General features: G+C 43.7%; 1 protein-coding gene and 1 long non-coding RNA gene across 4 annotated transcripts in view; one reads left to right on the top strand and one right to left on the bottom strand.

Moving 5' to 3' along the window:
- Positions 1 to 3,129: 3,129 nt before the first annotated feature.
- Positions 3,130 to 14,186, top strand: part of CNOT6 (CCR4-NOT transcription complex subunit 6) — a 76,816-nt gene continuing 65,759 nt past the window's right edge. For 2 of the 3 annotated variants that reach the window (XM_045484479.1, XM_045484461.1), the window contains exon 1: positions 3,131 to 3,517. The gene's annotated coding sequence lies outside the window, so the exon portion shown is untranslated. Of the gene's footprint in view, positions 3,518 to 14,186 lie in introns of all 3 variants that reach the window. The other variant, XM_045484469.1, reaches the window with a different exon arrangement.
- On the bottom strand, positions 8,682 to 9,076 carry LOC123601367. The gene is made up of 2 exons (XR_006714064.1): positions 8,993 to 9,076; positions 8,682 to 8,765 (listed from the first exon to the last, which is right to left on the bottom strand). It is a non-coding gene; the product is annotated as an uncharacterized LOC123601367 (long non-coding RNA).

Below are 14,186 nucleotides of genomic sequence, written 5' to 3'. Positions count from 1 at the left end.
AACTGGGACCTTGGCGCCCAGCACCAAGATTCTATGTCACTAAGACAATCGCTGTTCATCACTGTGTCGTCTCTCCATGTGGTGGGGAAGATGCACTGACTGACACCAATTCATACTGTCCTAGCTTAGCATCCCAATGGAGCCAGAATTCTGTTCCTGTGTCCACAAATCAATCCCAGATTGGTCCTGCGTCGGTCACATGCCTGGACCTGAGGGGCAAGGTTCTCCTAATAGAGGAAGAAAGTGGGAAAGCCTGCAGGTTGGAAAGACTCAAAAGCAACCCCAGTTGGTGGCATGGAGGCAACATGAGTTAGACTCACATGAGCAGCTCAGAGCCTGGCAGGGGAGATAACAGCATCATCTGTTAAGTGTCCTTATAGAGGCAAAGATGGAGGGGGGTCTGAGGAGAATGACTAGCTCTACCAAGAAGGCCTTCCCAGAGGGATGAGATAGAATCTGCTCCCATTCTCTGGCTGTCCCCAACTCTCCCTGAGGAATCCCTTCCTCACTCTCAATACATCTGGTTCACATGGGGCTGACTAGGGTTAGAGATGGGGCTTAGGCTAGGTCAGTGAGAGCCTGTCCTGGGCTTTTTGCTGGAATGATTAGGAAAGAGGTACTCTATCCAAGTGGAGAAACTGGTAGAATCTGGTAGAAGCAGATGCTAGTGGCCATCTTCCCTACCTGGTCACAAAGCCTGTGTGAGGACCCTGGTGTGGAGGTGCAGAGTGGAGGGTGGGGGAGTGAGATCAATTCTTGGTGACATCTTATGATGCCTGAACTTTTCAGTTACATGACACCTGAATCCATAAATAACCTCTTTCTGCATAAAGAAAGTCTTTATGCAGAAGTCTTTCTACTTGGGTTCAGGTTTTACAACTTGCAGCAGGAGGTCCTGCCTAATACATGGGTCTCTTTGATTTGGAACTGGAAAGGTGAGGCATTTGGTGGGTTTCTCCTCAGAAAGAACAGGACGTGGGCACCTAGGTGGCTCAGTGGGTTAAGCATCCAACTCTTGGTTTTGGCTCAGGTCATGATCCCATGGTTGGTGGGTTCAAACCCCACATCGGGCTCTGCTCTGACAGTGTGGTGCCTGCTTGGGATTCTTTCTCTCCCTCTCTCTGCCCCTCTCCTCTCAAAATAAATAAATAAACTTTAAAAAAAAAAACCCAGGAGGTTCTCAGGCAGGGGACCACCATTGGTACTCTCTCTGTGGTAGTCTCCCGAGATGGCATCAAATAAGCCCATCTTCCCTGTATGTACATGCAGCTCCTGCCTTGCTTATGTCTTCCCTTCTTGAATCTGGACTGGGCATGTGACTGCTTTAACCAATAGAATAGAGAGAGTGATATTCCTTAGAAGGCCTGCCAGCTTCCCCTTCCTCCCTCGTGGAGCCCTGGGTTGCCAAGTAGGACATCCAGGATAACCTGCTAGAGGGAGAGGCCACAGAAAAGCAGGAGGATGAGACATTACACAGAGATAAGAGGTCTCACTGCGGGTGGGGGGGGGGAGTGCTCTAAGGGGGCAGACAGCCAATCCCTAGCCACCATCCCAGGTGCAGGCACGAGAGACCCCCAGTGAGACCAGTAGATCTGTCTAGCCAGGCACTGGAATCATGAGATTTCATAAATTAGTTGTTTCATGCACTAAGGTTTTTGTTATGAACTCCCCTCCTCCATCCCCACTGTGCCAATTGTAAAACGTAGCTCCCTCTGGAAAGATCAATTACAAAAATGGCACCTCACTGTCCAGGCTAGAGCACAGGTTGCCAGGGCACAGTACTCAAGGCGGGGGCAGAGACCCAGATAGATGTCAGCTCCTCAGCCAGGCTGCACAATTCCAGTACTCTGTGGTCTGGGGCTGGGAGATGTGGAGGGATGGGCAAGAGTAGGTCTGCACTTGTTTTATCAATCCCTTACCCCTGCTGGGCTTTGCTGTTGCCCTGCCTTGCCTGTCCAGTGTCCTCTGGCACTTGAAGATGGGGCTGTCACTTGAATTCTTGGAAGAAGACAGGTAAGGACAATCCCACGGCGGTGCTGGAGAGGCAAGTATGGAACTCAAACAGCTTTTGCCCTTCCATCTTTTCCTGGCTCTTCCAGTTCTCCTCTGCCCCAGCAGCAAGCTGCCACCCATTTCCCATGTCCTGTAGCCCAAGACAGCCTTCAGTGTGGGGATGTCTCACTTTGTTGCTATTGTTAATTCCTGGAATCAATTTCACACATTTCTTGGGGGTTGATTTTTCAAGAAGGAGCCAGTGGCCCATCTTAGTTTGCCATGTAGGTCTCTCACATCACGCCCCTGAGCATGCCTCTCTAATGGATTTGTTTGTTGGGTGTCTCTCTTTTCCCTAGACTTTGAGCTTACTCAGGGCAGGGTGGGGTGTTTCATCTCTACATCCTGGCTCCAACACAGGGGCTCCAACCGCCAGTTAACCGACGTGCACTGATGCAAGCATCATCAATTAGCCCAGTCCTTTTCCTGCTCATCTTCAATCATCACCTGAACAGAATATCTTGATTTTTGAAGGCAGCCTCGGACAGTTACTCCGGCTGGGATCCCACCACCAGAACTGTCCCTTAACTTGCTGGACTGAACGACCATTAATGGGCCGAAACGGGCCATTAATTTTTTTCTGCATATGTGAGGCAAGAGGAATCGTGAGACTGTTCACGATTTAATGTCTCGTCTTTAATCAGATCAAGGCACTGGCTAAAGTCAAAAGTCTGAGAGCTGGTCCATGTCTTCACGTGATTGACAGGAGAACGAAGGGGAAAGAGATCGAGGAAAACGAGGGAAGAGAGGAGACAAAAGTGAACAGCCTGAGACACACACAAAAAAAGGGGGCGTGGGGAGAGGAGATGGAAAAACGGAGGACCGTTAAGGAGAGGAGAGAGTAGGGACCGAGCAGGAAAGGAGCGGAACAGAGCGGGAAGAGGAGCGGGAGGGCTGGCCTAGGAGCGCGCCGGACAGGCGCACCGCTGTCCAGCGCGGGGGGTGAGAAGGCGGGGCTTGGGAAACTACGAGAGGGGAGCGACCCACCCCGTCGGACACCGAATGGTCGCGCCCGGCGGCGGCGGCCAATGGGCGGCCGGGATGTTGGAGCGGCGGCGGCGGTCGGGGTGCTCGCTGGCTGGGGGACGGCGGCCGCCGCCATGATGCTTGTTTGCTTTCAATGAAAACGAGGGGGGCGCGAAGGAGGAGGCGGCGGCGTCGGTGGCGGCGGCGTCGGCGGCGCGGAGGCGAAGGCGGCAGTGGGCGCAGCGAGGAGGGCGAGGCCGGGGGCCGAGAGGGCGGGAGGGCATAGTGGCGGCCCGTCGGGGCGCCTGAGGCGGGCGGCTGACGCGGTGGCGCTCGGAGGGGGAACAAAGAGCGGCGGCTGAGGCGGCGGAGGAGCGGCGGCGGCGGCGGCGCTGCAGCAGCGGGCGGGACTGGTATGGTGGTTCCACAGGTCAGACCCCGCTGCACTCACAGGGAGGAGGCGGCGGCAGCGGCGGAGGAAGGCGGCGCACCCCGAGAGGTGAGGGAGACGGACCCGAGGCCCGGCCGGGCTCTGCTGCCCGCACTGGCCGCGCACGGCCCCCGCTCGGTCGTGCCCCCGAGACCGAAGCGCGCGGGGTCTTAGCGCGGGCAACTTGAGTTTTGTGGGTAGCGAGCCCGTAGCTTGGCTGAGCTGGCGTCTGTTTAGGGGGGAAAGCCTTTCTCCGATCGGGCTGGGTCCCAGGCCGCGCCCCCGCGCCCAGCCCGGGGGCGGGGGGCGTTGATTGACGGCGGGGACTGGGGGGCTCAGGGCGCGGGGGAGCGGCGCCCGGGCCCTGGGACCCCGACTCTGGTCATCCCGAGGAGGCGGGTGGGTGTTGGGGACTCTTGGCCAGGATGGGTGGCAACTTTGGCGGAGTGGCTGTGTGGGATTGTGCGCCGTGGAGTGTGGAACTTCGCAGTTACCGCAACGCGGGAAACCAACTTGACCCTCTACCCCAAAAGCATTTAAAATTCAGTTTAACGCAGATTTGGGGGGAGGGGGTAGGTGTGACAATGACCTGGTTGAAGAGGCACTTAGCACCAGATTTGAAGATTTATAGTATTGCTCAGAGCTCGGAGATAGCCCTAATTAATTACTTGAAGCCGTTTTCTCCAGGAACCCCGAACCTCATCCTCCTTTTTATATTTAAACACCAATCGTTATTGTCTTTGTAAACTTTTTGACTCTTTTTCCTTTCTCATCTTCTCCAGAGAGTCTGCTAACACCTGTAACCTTTTCTTTAACTGTTACCGCAGATGACAACATTGTGAATAGTCATCTTGCTTGATCTTCTTGGAATTACTGTGTTAGACTGACGTTGTTTAAATAATCTGCTTGAATTTGAGTTCCTGCATTTACCAATTTCTAGGTGGATTGTATTGTTAGTGCGGAATTTCTTGCATTCTTGTGTCTGGAAATTTAATTTTGGAGAGGAAAAGAGGGAATATGAACAAGTGGCAAATAAAATGGCATCTAATAGCACTTTGTGTTTTTCACAATCACTAGGGTTTACCATTTCAAAACAGTGTTGTTGGCTCTAAGAGTTGATATGGTCATTGATCAAGAGGTTTTGAAGACTTTTGTAATTGCTGTCAGAGCAGTTATGACAGTCTTCGGAATGGGATGACTTTTAGAGTTAAAATTGCTTAATATTTTTAGACCAGTGATCTGGCCCAGTCACCTTGCTTTAAACAAAATATTTGTAAAGTTACATGTGGAAACTGAGACCTAAAGAGGTTAAAGTGATTTGCCCAAGGTACTTTTAAAGGGAAAGGACCAGGTTTTGTGTGAGTGTGAAAGCACATCAAAGAGTGATGTAATTGGTGGGGAGGGCAGAAGGTGTTTTAATGGGTAGAAGTTATTTGGGATAGATGTGTCTGTTCAGTTCTCAGGTGAACAAGATACTTAATGAAGTAGTGAAAACAAGGATGGGCTAGAAGACAGACATTTTCAGGAAGATTCACTCTCTGAAAGTTGATTTTTGCATAGTTTCAGAAGTGTCTTGATCAGTGGGATGTAGATGAAGAAGCCCTTTTGAATGCCTGTTTTGGTTGTAGGTGTATTCAGGTTTCTTAAATCTTGGTAAATCAAAACTACAATTATTGGAGAATTTCAGACTATTTTCTCTTGACTAGAAATGAAGTTGGTTATAGAACTTGGTCCTGACTGCAAATAAAGGTATTGTAGGAATTTGCCTACTGTACTGGTTTATAAATATGAATTTTGGTCCATGCTTAGGCATGCCACTGTACTTGTGTTAACCTTCTTATATTCTTTGAAGCATAAACCTTTTTTTTTTTAAGTTTATTTATTTATTTTGAGAAAGAATCCCAAGCACTGCTCTGCACTGCCAGTGCAGGACCTGATATGGGGCTCGAACTCACTAACCGTGAGATCATGACTTGAGCTGAAACCAAGAGTTGGATGCTTAACCAACTGAACCACGCAGGTGCCCTGAAGCATAAACCTTTTTCATATCGTAGTGCACTGGAAAGGGATAATATATGTAAGGCATACTGGAATAAATGGTCAACATTACAGCCGTAGCCTTTGGTCCATGAGGGGTGAGGGACCACTAACTTTCCTATATGCTTGCTCATTGGGAAGCTATGCTTTTAAAATGCTTATCATTTTGGAAAAGTCCAAATAGGTTCAGTAAGGATATATATTTTAATGCAGAAAAGACTTAGATTTGTGGGCCTGCAGCACTTATTTGCGTTTTTTGTTGTGAATGGAATTCAGTGCTATGTAGAAAAAGGTTCCGATTTCAGTTTTCAAATCCTCAGCTTCCACTTTTGGCTTATTTTTTTTTTTGCTTTCACCTTGCCTGCTACTCACTTTCCAAAGGTAGCCAGTTTACAACAAGTGTGATTAAGGAAACACCATGTGAAATTAAGATATCCTTGATAAATTAAACTGTAAACTTCCTGTACACAGAGCCTGGCATGTTAAAGTACAATGGAGTGCACCATATTTTGGTTTTTGAACAAGTAATGAAAAGGAGTAGGTTGTTTGTCCAGAATGAGGACCCATGTGTAGGCTGCCTTAACCTTACCCTTCTCTGGCCTTACCTCTCCGTCATCAGTTTATATTTTCTGGATAACTTCAGTTGGATGTCAGGGAATAAAACATGCTGGACACGGTATTGGACCCTGAGAGTTCAAAAATGAATACTACCTAGTTTTTGTCATGTAGTCTCTAGTTATCATAGTCGCATGAAGTGCTATGAGAGAATAGAAGAAAGAATAAATTCGCAGAAGGTGTGGGGCCAGTTTACAGAAAATAACAGCAGAATAGGTGTTTGTCAAACTGGGGAGAGGGGTCATTTCAAACAGAAGGGAACGGTGGGTGCACTCAGGTGCCAAAAGTTGGGCTAAGACCCAATGGTGAGGTGTTAATGGAACAGGAAGAGTGGCCTGCAAAGGTGTGTCCAGCCTAGATTTTGAAGGACCATGCTTGCTCAACTAAAAATGAGGTTTATATCTTTATCCTGTAGCAAAGGAAGGAACCAAAATATTTTTAGTATGGGAGCAAGGTGATTTATAGACCACTTTGGCATCAGTGTGGAGGATTGAGTGGAGGCCCTATATATAAAAAAAAGTCACATTTTAGGTACTGTGGAGTTAATGACTCTGAATCTTTTTAACTTGGATATAGTGTCTGTTGTGTTCTGTAGTTCCTTTTATAGTGGACTTGAGGGTTTGCCCAATTGCTTTACAATGCTGGGTAATTTAAAATCAAAATGTCAGGATGTTTTGGAAGAAGTTAAAAGCAGTCAAAACAATGAAACCCATAAAATGGTACACTTGAAAATTCAGGCACTGAGAACTTGTTTTTTGAGTTCTGCTTAGGCAGACTGTAGAGCTTAAGCTGGAAAAAACAACTCTCTGCTCACCAGAAGTGGGAGGCACCAACTTTTAAAGATTGCAACTCTCCTAATAGTCTATTGGGACATAGGCCATATGTGTGTGAAACTTGTAGGAGGGCAGAGTTTTCTCTCCAGTAATTTACTGCAATTGGAGCATTGAAATTAAAGTCTCTGAGCTCATGATACAGCTAGCTGTTAATTTATGTAGTCTATTCTGCTGTGTAGCAACATACAGGTTCCCAAAAGCTACCATGGTATGCAAGATTGTGCAGTAAAAACTACAGGCCTTGTGGGGGAAAATGAGATTGGAGTCCAACACTCAAAAACGTAGTGACTTATTTTGAAAAAGGAACCTGATGAAAATGGTAGTAAAGTTTTACACATGTGAAATGGCTAAGGAGTATCTAAATATTCCAGTAAATGTGGCACTTTACATTGAGAAAGACCTCATTTGCTTGTGGGAATGGGCATCAAAATGTTTGCTGTTTGTTACTTTGAAGTGGTAGCAGGCAGGTTATCTGAAATCAAATGGAATGTTTAGTAACACCAGGTGTGGGTGGGTGGGTGTGTCTTGTATCACACACATGGAGAACTGTCTGGAGGGTGGGTGTTTAAGATGTGTGTGTTTTGTGTATTTCTGCTCAGCTCAGTTTGGCTGGGTGCGGTTTTCTACCTTCGTTTAGTGCGGTAGATGCAGATGAGAAATGGCATGCAAATGAGAATTTTGCGTTACGCTTAAATTCCCTAATATATCAATCACACTGGAACAAACTCACATTTCAGAACAAGCAATAAAGCAGAACTAATTATACTTGAATACAGCATTTTAAAATAGTACCGAAACGCGGTTCAAAAAATACCCAAACACCCATATGTTAGGCACCATGTATAGACTTGCTATCCTTATGGGACTTATGGTCTTTTGTCCCAAGTGGGGTTTATAGTGGGGTGTAAAGACAAATGGACCAATAAAACTCTCACAGGTTATACAGTAATAAGGAGTATACAAAGCAAGTGCTAAGAAAGGAACAACTAATTCTGCTTGGGAAACTTGATAGAGTCATCTCCGAGGTCTTTGAGCTGAGTTTTGAAGGGTGAATAGGCACTTGCCAGGCTGAGTAGGACTTTTCATGGAGAAGGAATGATATTTGCAAAGTCAAGTTACATACGACTTTGGCTGTGAAACATAGGACGCAAGGATGGGAGGGATAGGAGGAGTGGCCAGAAACAGTTTGTGAATAGTCTAAGGCTTTTTCTTAAAGTGTTGGGACTTCTGTCTGTATATCCTGGGGATCCACTGAGAGGTTGAGTGGATAGTAGTGGGGCAATTGTGTGTGACACACTTTTTTCAGGAGACAGTAAAAATACGGACAGTGGATGAAAGGGGTCAGAGTTCATTTAAGTCCTTGTGAGAGGCTAAGGATATCAGCATAGGAGCTGGACAAGAATAGGATAAATTTGAAAGATACCAGAATTAGGGACAGACAAGCAATGAGTTATAAAAATAGGGAATTGAGTACCCCTCAGAAGGTTTTTAGCTTGGGTAACTTGGTATGATTTAACTTGGGGGAAGTAGAGGAAGAAGAGCAGATTTGGGCAAAGGAAGTGGAATAGGTTGCTTTTGCATCTGACTTTCATATGCCCATTGGGTATTTAGGTGCACTATGTCTTAATAGGTATCTGGACCAGAGAATGGTTGGGAATTTTAAAGACTGGGTTAGTATATAGTTAGTATTGGAAGTTAGGAGATCACTCAGGAAGAGTGTATGAACAAATGCTTTTTACCTTTTTTTAGGGAGGTAGAGTCCCCATTTGAGAATCGGTTGAGAATTATGGCTCCTGCTGAAGAGAATAAAAATATGCATACACTTGGGGCGCCTGGGTGGCTCAGTCGGTTAAGCGTCCGACTTCGGCTCAGGTCATGATCTCACGGTCCGTGGGTTCGAGCCCCGCGTCGGGCTCTGTGCTGACAGCTCAGAGTCCAGAACCTGTTTCAGATTCTGTGTTTCCCTCTCTCTGTGACCCTCCCCCGTTCATGCTCTGTCTCTCTCTGTCTCAAAAATAATAAACGTTAAAAAAAATTTTTTTTAAAAATATGCATACACTTAAGTGTGAAACTTACTTAATGAAACACAGGATAATATAGGACAGGAAGAAGAGGTGACCAAGGGAACCATTAGGAACAGCCAAAATTACATTTTGGACACAACGGCAATAAAATGGTTAAAGAGGTAGGAGAATAAGAGAGTACAATTACAGATGCCAAGAAAGGTAGGAGTGCTGAGCAAGAGGGAGTTTTCAGTGACGAGTGATGGCCAGGTTTAGGGTAGGATGAGCTCTGAGAATAGTTTAATAGGATTTGGCGGTTAGGTGAATATAAGCAGAGCAAATTTTTCTGGGACCAGGGAGGTGGAAGTCAGACTGTAGGTTAGGCTGGGGACAAATGGGAGGTTAAGATGGAAAAATGTTATAGACTGCTGTTTGGAAAAGTTTAGAGTGGGAAAGAAGGAAAGGGGGTAATATAAAGAAGAGGACAAGGTTGACTGAAGGTAAACACCTATATTTGTTGCCTACCTTATGTTTTCCTTAAGCCCAAAACTTAGGAAATTTCTCTATATATTTATATTTCAGACTTTTCCCTGATATATTAGCTGAAATGATGAACTTTTTATTGGATCACATAAAGCTTTTTCTTTGTGGAATTTTATGTGATTTAAAAAGCAAAGGAAAAATTTCCTCATTGGAGGTGGACCTGATGTGAAATCATAATATTAGAACTTTCAGTCTTCAGTTACTGAAAGCCTAAAATTTACTCTTCATATTCCCTTGCTAGATTTGTATTTGTCCTGTGCTCAGCAGTCTGCAGTTGAGTTAAATGTTTGATGTACTTTTAAATGTAGAATAGTAGCAAAGGCATAGTCATTTTCTTTCAAAGTTATTTGCTACACATATATACCTTACAAAGTAAGCATATGGAGATCTAACAAAACAAAAATTAGATCGTGATCTTTGTATCTAAAAGGAGTATTACAGGTGATTCTCTGGATACATCTAGCTGTCCCATATAGATTTTTTTTAACTAGGCAGATTTTGAGTGGGGGTGGTGTGGCAAGATAGATGAAAAAGGATATTAGAGGAGTCCTTGCTAATTAAGACCAAACAGAAACGAAGATTTATTCAAGTTAAGTCAAAAATATGTCTTGCATTCAGCTTTTTGGGGGGCAATTTTTTTTTCTTCCGTAAAATTGTGTATGGTTGTATGCAAACACCACAGCATCATAAAGCAGTATCTGATGAAGCTAACTGCCATGTTTTGTGGACTGAAAGCTTCTTTTGTATATTTTCATCTAAAATTGTTGAAAATGAAAACTGTACTTTATTTGGGACATCTAAAGAATTATCATTTGGTTTCTAATTTTAGGGAGACTAGAGATATTCAGACTTAGGGATTTGCAGTCAAAGAAAGAAGGAGCTTTGTTGAATGCTAATGATGTGGTACGCATTGTGCTTTACATGTGTTATTTTATTTAATCCTCATACCAAAATTGTGAGGTAGATATCATTTTATAAATGAGGAAGCTTTAGCCTTAAAGATGAATGTAAACATACCTTTCTTGATATCGGTCTGTTTGACTCTAGTTTGTGTGTTTTTGTTTTTGTTTTTGTTTTTGAGAGTGCAAGTAAACAGGGGAGGGGCAGAGGGAGAGAAAGAGAGAGAATATCTTTTTTTTTTTAATTTTCTTTTTAACGTTTATTTTTGAGACAGAGAGAGACAGAGCATGAACGGGGTAGGGTCAGAGAGAGATGGAGACACAGAATCTGAGGCAGGCTCCGGGCTCTGAGCTGTCAGCACACAGCCTGATGCGGGGCTCGAACTCACGGACCGCGAGATCATGACCTGAGTCAAAGTTGGACGCCTAACTGAACCACCCAGGCGCCCCCAAGAGAGAGAATATCTTAAGCAGGCCTGATGTGGGGCTGTGTCTCAGGACCATGACATTGGTCTCAACCTGAGTTGAGATCAAGAGTCAGATGCTCAACTGGCTGAGCCACTCAGGCGCCCCTCTAGTTTGTATTAATTTCACTGTACATCCCCCACTTCTGTCCTAACACACTCTCATGGTGCTGTGGCTTAGAATGGACCTTTGATATACATTTGATGATATAGGGAGACCCAATTGCTGCCCCAAATTTATAACCATTTACATTGGTGGCTGATCGTGTTGATAGAATGAAACTACCTGGCAGATTCTTAATATTTGTGATCCTCTTAGGTTATGGATCAAAAACTTCATGAGAGTCCACATAAGAATACTATTCATGCTAGCCAAAAATCCAGTTTTAAAGCATTTCATTGTTTTAGGAAAAGGCAGTCACTTATGTGGTCAGAAAGCAGTGCATAATGGAACTCCATTTCAACAGAGTTGCTTAAGATTTCTTTCCAAATCTTCTGAAACATCACTAGGTAACTTCAGAGCAATATTGTAGTGTTATTATTGATGATTTGTAAGGTCAGCATTTCATGAATAATTTTCTTGTAGGGGAAAAAAGGACTAGTGGGTGAAAACATGGCCAGGATATTAAAACCTCCTAAGTGATTGGATATATGAATTAGAATAAATGTTGAATGCCTCAAAGGCCAAAATCACCACTAGTTGGTGGTAGCTAGACTCTCATGAGTTATTGTAAGAGAGAGAGCAGCAAATAGATTATGGAAAATCTGACAAAAGATAAGGAAATGAAGAGATTTCTGTTGGCATCCATCATTTGGTGCTGAAGCTGTAAACGAGATGGTTGTTTACAGCTTATCTCATGCTAAGGAGCAGATTTAGGATTGGTGGCCCCCCCTTAACCTTGCTGTTTTGATCTTGGTGAGGTTTTGACTTACTTACCCTGCTTATTAGTGGGCACTTACTTAGCTTTTGCTGATTAGATGGCAAATCTTACTTGTCTTAGTATGTTGTACTTTAACTTCAAATATAGAAAATAAAAATCTAACCTAACCTGTATTTGCTGTATTTTCATAGTTGTGTTTTGAGTTTATTGGATTGACTGAAATTGCTAGTATTTCAACCATTTTTAAAAATATATTTACTTATTTTTTTAAGTAAGAGAGCGCAAGTGGGCTAGGGGCAGAGAGGGGGGGACAGAGGATCTGATGTGGGCTCTGCGCCAACAGCAACAAGCCTGATCTGAGGCTCAAACTCATAAACAACTCACAAACCACAAGATCATGACCTGAGCTGAATTCGGATGCCCAACCAACTGAGCTGTGCCCCCTGAACCATTTTTGACCTTTCAGATTGGTAGTTTCCTATGGTTGTTGCACAGGAAACTTCTCTCTCTGCTTCTCTGACTATATTTTATACTCACTCGTGTGTGATTGGGCCCATGCACACAGTTAGAATTGCGTTGTGACAGGAGTCTGGTAACAGGCTGTTGCAGGCTGTCTGTTACGGGCTGGGCACTGCGGATGCAGATGGGTATGCCGATCTTTTCCTGTTAGAGCTTGGTTTTGACTGCTACATCTGCTGTTCAGCTCTATGTTTTGGAGGAATATTTTACCATAATTTAAAAATCGCTCCATTTTCACCAAGGTCTTTTACTGATTGGAAATTTTAAACCAATTTGGACTGGAACTTATTTTTGTACTACTTGAAAAAGGATTTAAGGAAGTTGTGTGTGAGATTTTAGGAGGAGGGGGAGGTGGCTACAGAAACCTTAAGTTCTTAAAAATATTACTAAGATGTTATTTGTCTTTTTCGTTCTTAATCTCTTAATGAGTGTACAGTGGAGTTTTCCAGAAGCTAAAAAAAATGATGTGTGGGATCTGATCAGATTGACTTCGGAGCAGATATGCGAATCCAGCTGTCTTCTAGTATGTCAGACATTAAAGAGACTTGCAAAAATGCAAGACAGTGTCATTCTTCTCACAAAATTTTACTTTGTTTTCAAAAATAGTTCCTTTTCATAAAAATGTTTTAACATGGGATGGTTGTATATTTAACAAGTTAATACATATTAAAATTTTCTTAGTTCTAATTTCTAGGATGACAAATGTTGATAGGTATAACCTACATAAATGAAAGCTCTTTGGGGGTATTTGTGAGTTTTTAAAAGTATGTAAGCATTCTGAGGTGATAGTGTTTGAGATCTGCTGTCTTAGAGTATTAGGCAGAGGTTGGGAGTAGAGAAGGCAGATGAGGAGTAGCTTGGAAAGATGATACATCTGTGAAGGAAACTGGAGGGCTGATGGTCTCAACCACACAATATTTGAGGAATGAACATGAGATCTTGGCTTTATCAGTGACAGAATTCTAGAGTTGTGTGAAGAGCTAGATTGTCCTAGGTTCAACCCCTCCCCCCCACCCCCCAGCTCTACTACTTAACAAGCATGTATGACCTTGGCAAATGATTTAAACCCTTGTGTCTTCATCTAAAATACAATACGATATTATCTAACTCATGGGCTGCTTTGAGAATTGAATTGAGAGTAATAAAAGTAAATGACTGCATAGTGGTTAGATAGAGCACAGACTTGTGGATCAGACTTGGGTTAAAATCATAGTTGTGCCACTGGTATCTCTGTGACCTCGGGCAAGTTACTCATTCTCTGGACCTTCCCTTCTGTTTGTAAGGAGAATAGTAGTATTTACTTACAGGAGTCCTGAAGGGTTAAATGAGACCATGTATGTGAAGGGCCTGATAGGCCTGTCACGAGGTGAGTGCTCAGATAACATTGGCTGTTACTGCCAAGTGCAGAGTGTGGCAGATGGGCAGTGCAACACAGTTTTGCCGTTACCCCCATCTGTTTGAGGTTTGCTCTTAATCTGCTAGGGCATGTCACTAAGATTATGTTTATACAATTTAATCTTTAAGTTTGTCCCCTTGATTCTTGTCCTAGAACCAGTACTCTCGGTTTTTGGCCCTTTCTGTCTGGTTTTTCTAGATTTTGCTTTCAAGGTTAGAAGTATAGATGTTAGTTTTTCTTATTGCTGGTAAAATGGGCCCTGCTTCTGTTAGCACACTTGTCTCTTACAAATGTTTGCTCTCTCTTTTTTTTTTTTTTTTTTAAACTATCACAGCTTCTCTCCTTGAATTCTTATAATTATTCACCAAGCACTTACTATTTGCCAGGCTCTGAAGAGAAAAAATATTAAAAATAGAAGTGCAAGGAGCTATATTAGAGTAGGTGAGTGAGACATAAAAGAAAAAGTCAGGTGTGGTTAAAGATACTCTTTTTTTTTTTTTTTTAATTTTTTTTTTTTTCAACGTTTATTTATTTTTGGAACAGAGAGA

This window comes from Leopardus geoffroyi, chromosome A1 (genome assembly GCF_018350155.1).
Source record: "Leopardus geoffroyi isolate Oge1 chromosome A1, O.geoffroyi_Oge1_pat1.0, whole genome shotgun sequence".
NCBI classification, from domain to species: domain Eukaryota; kingdom Metazoa; phylum Chordata; class Mammalia; order Carnivora; family Felidae; genus Leopardus; species Leopardus geoffroyi.
This window is presented reverse-complemented; position numbering and strand designations above follow the sequence as displayed.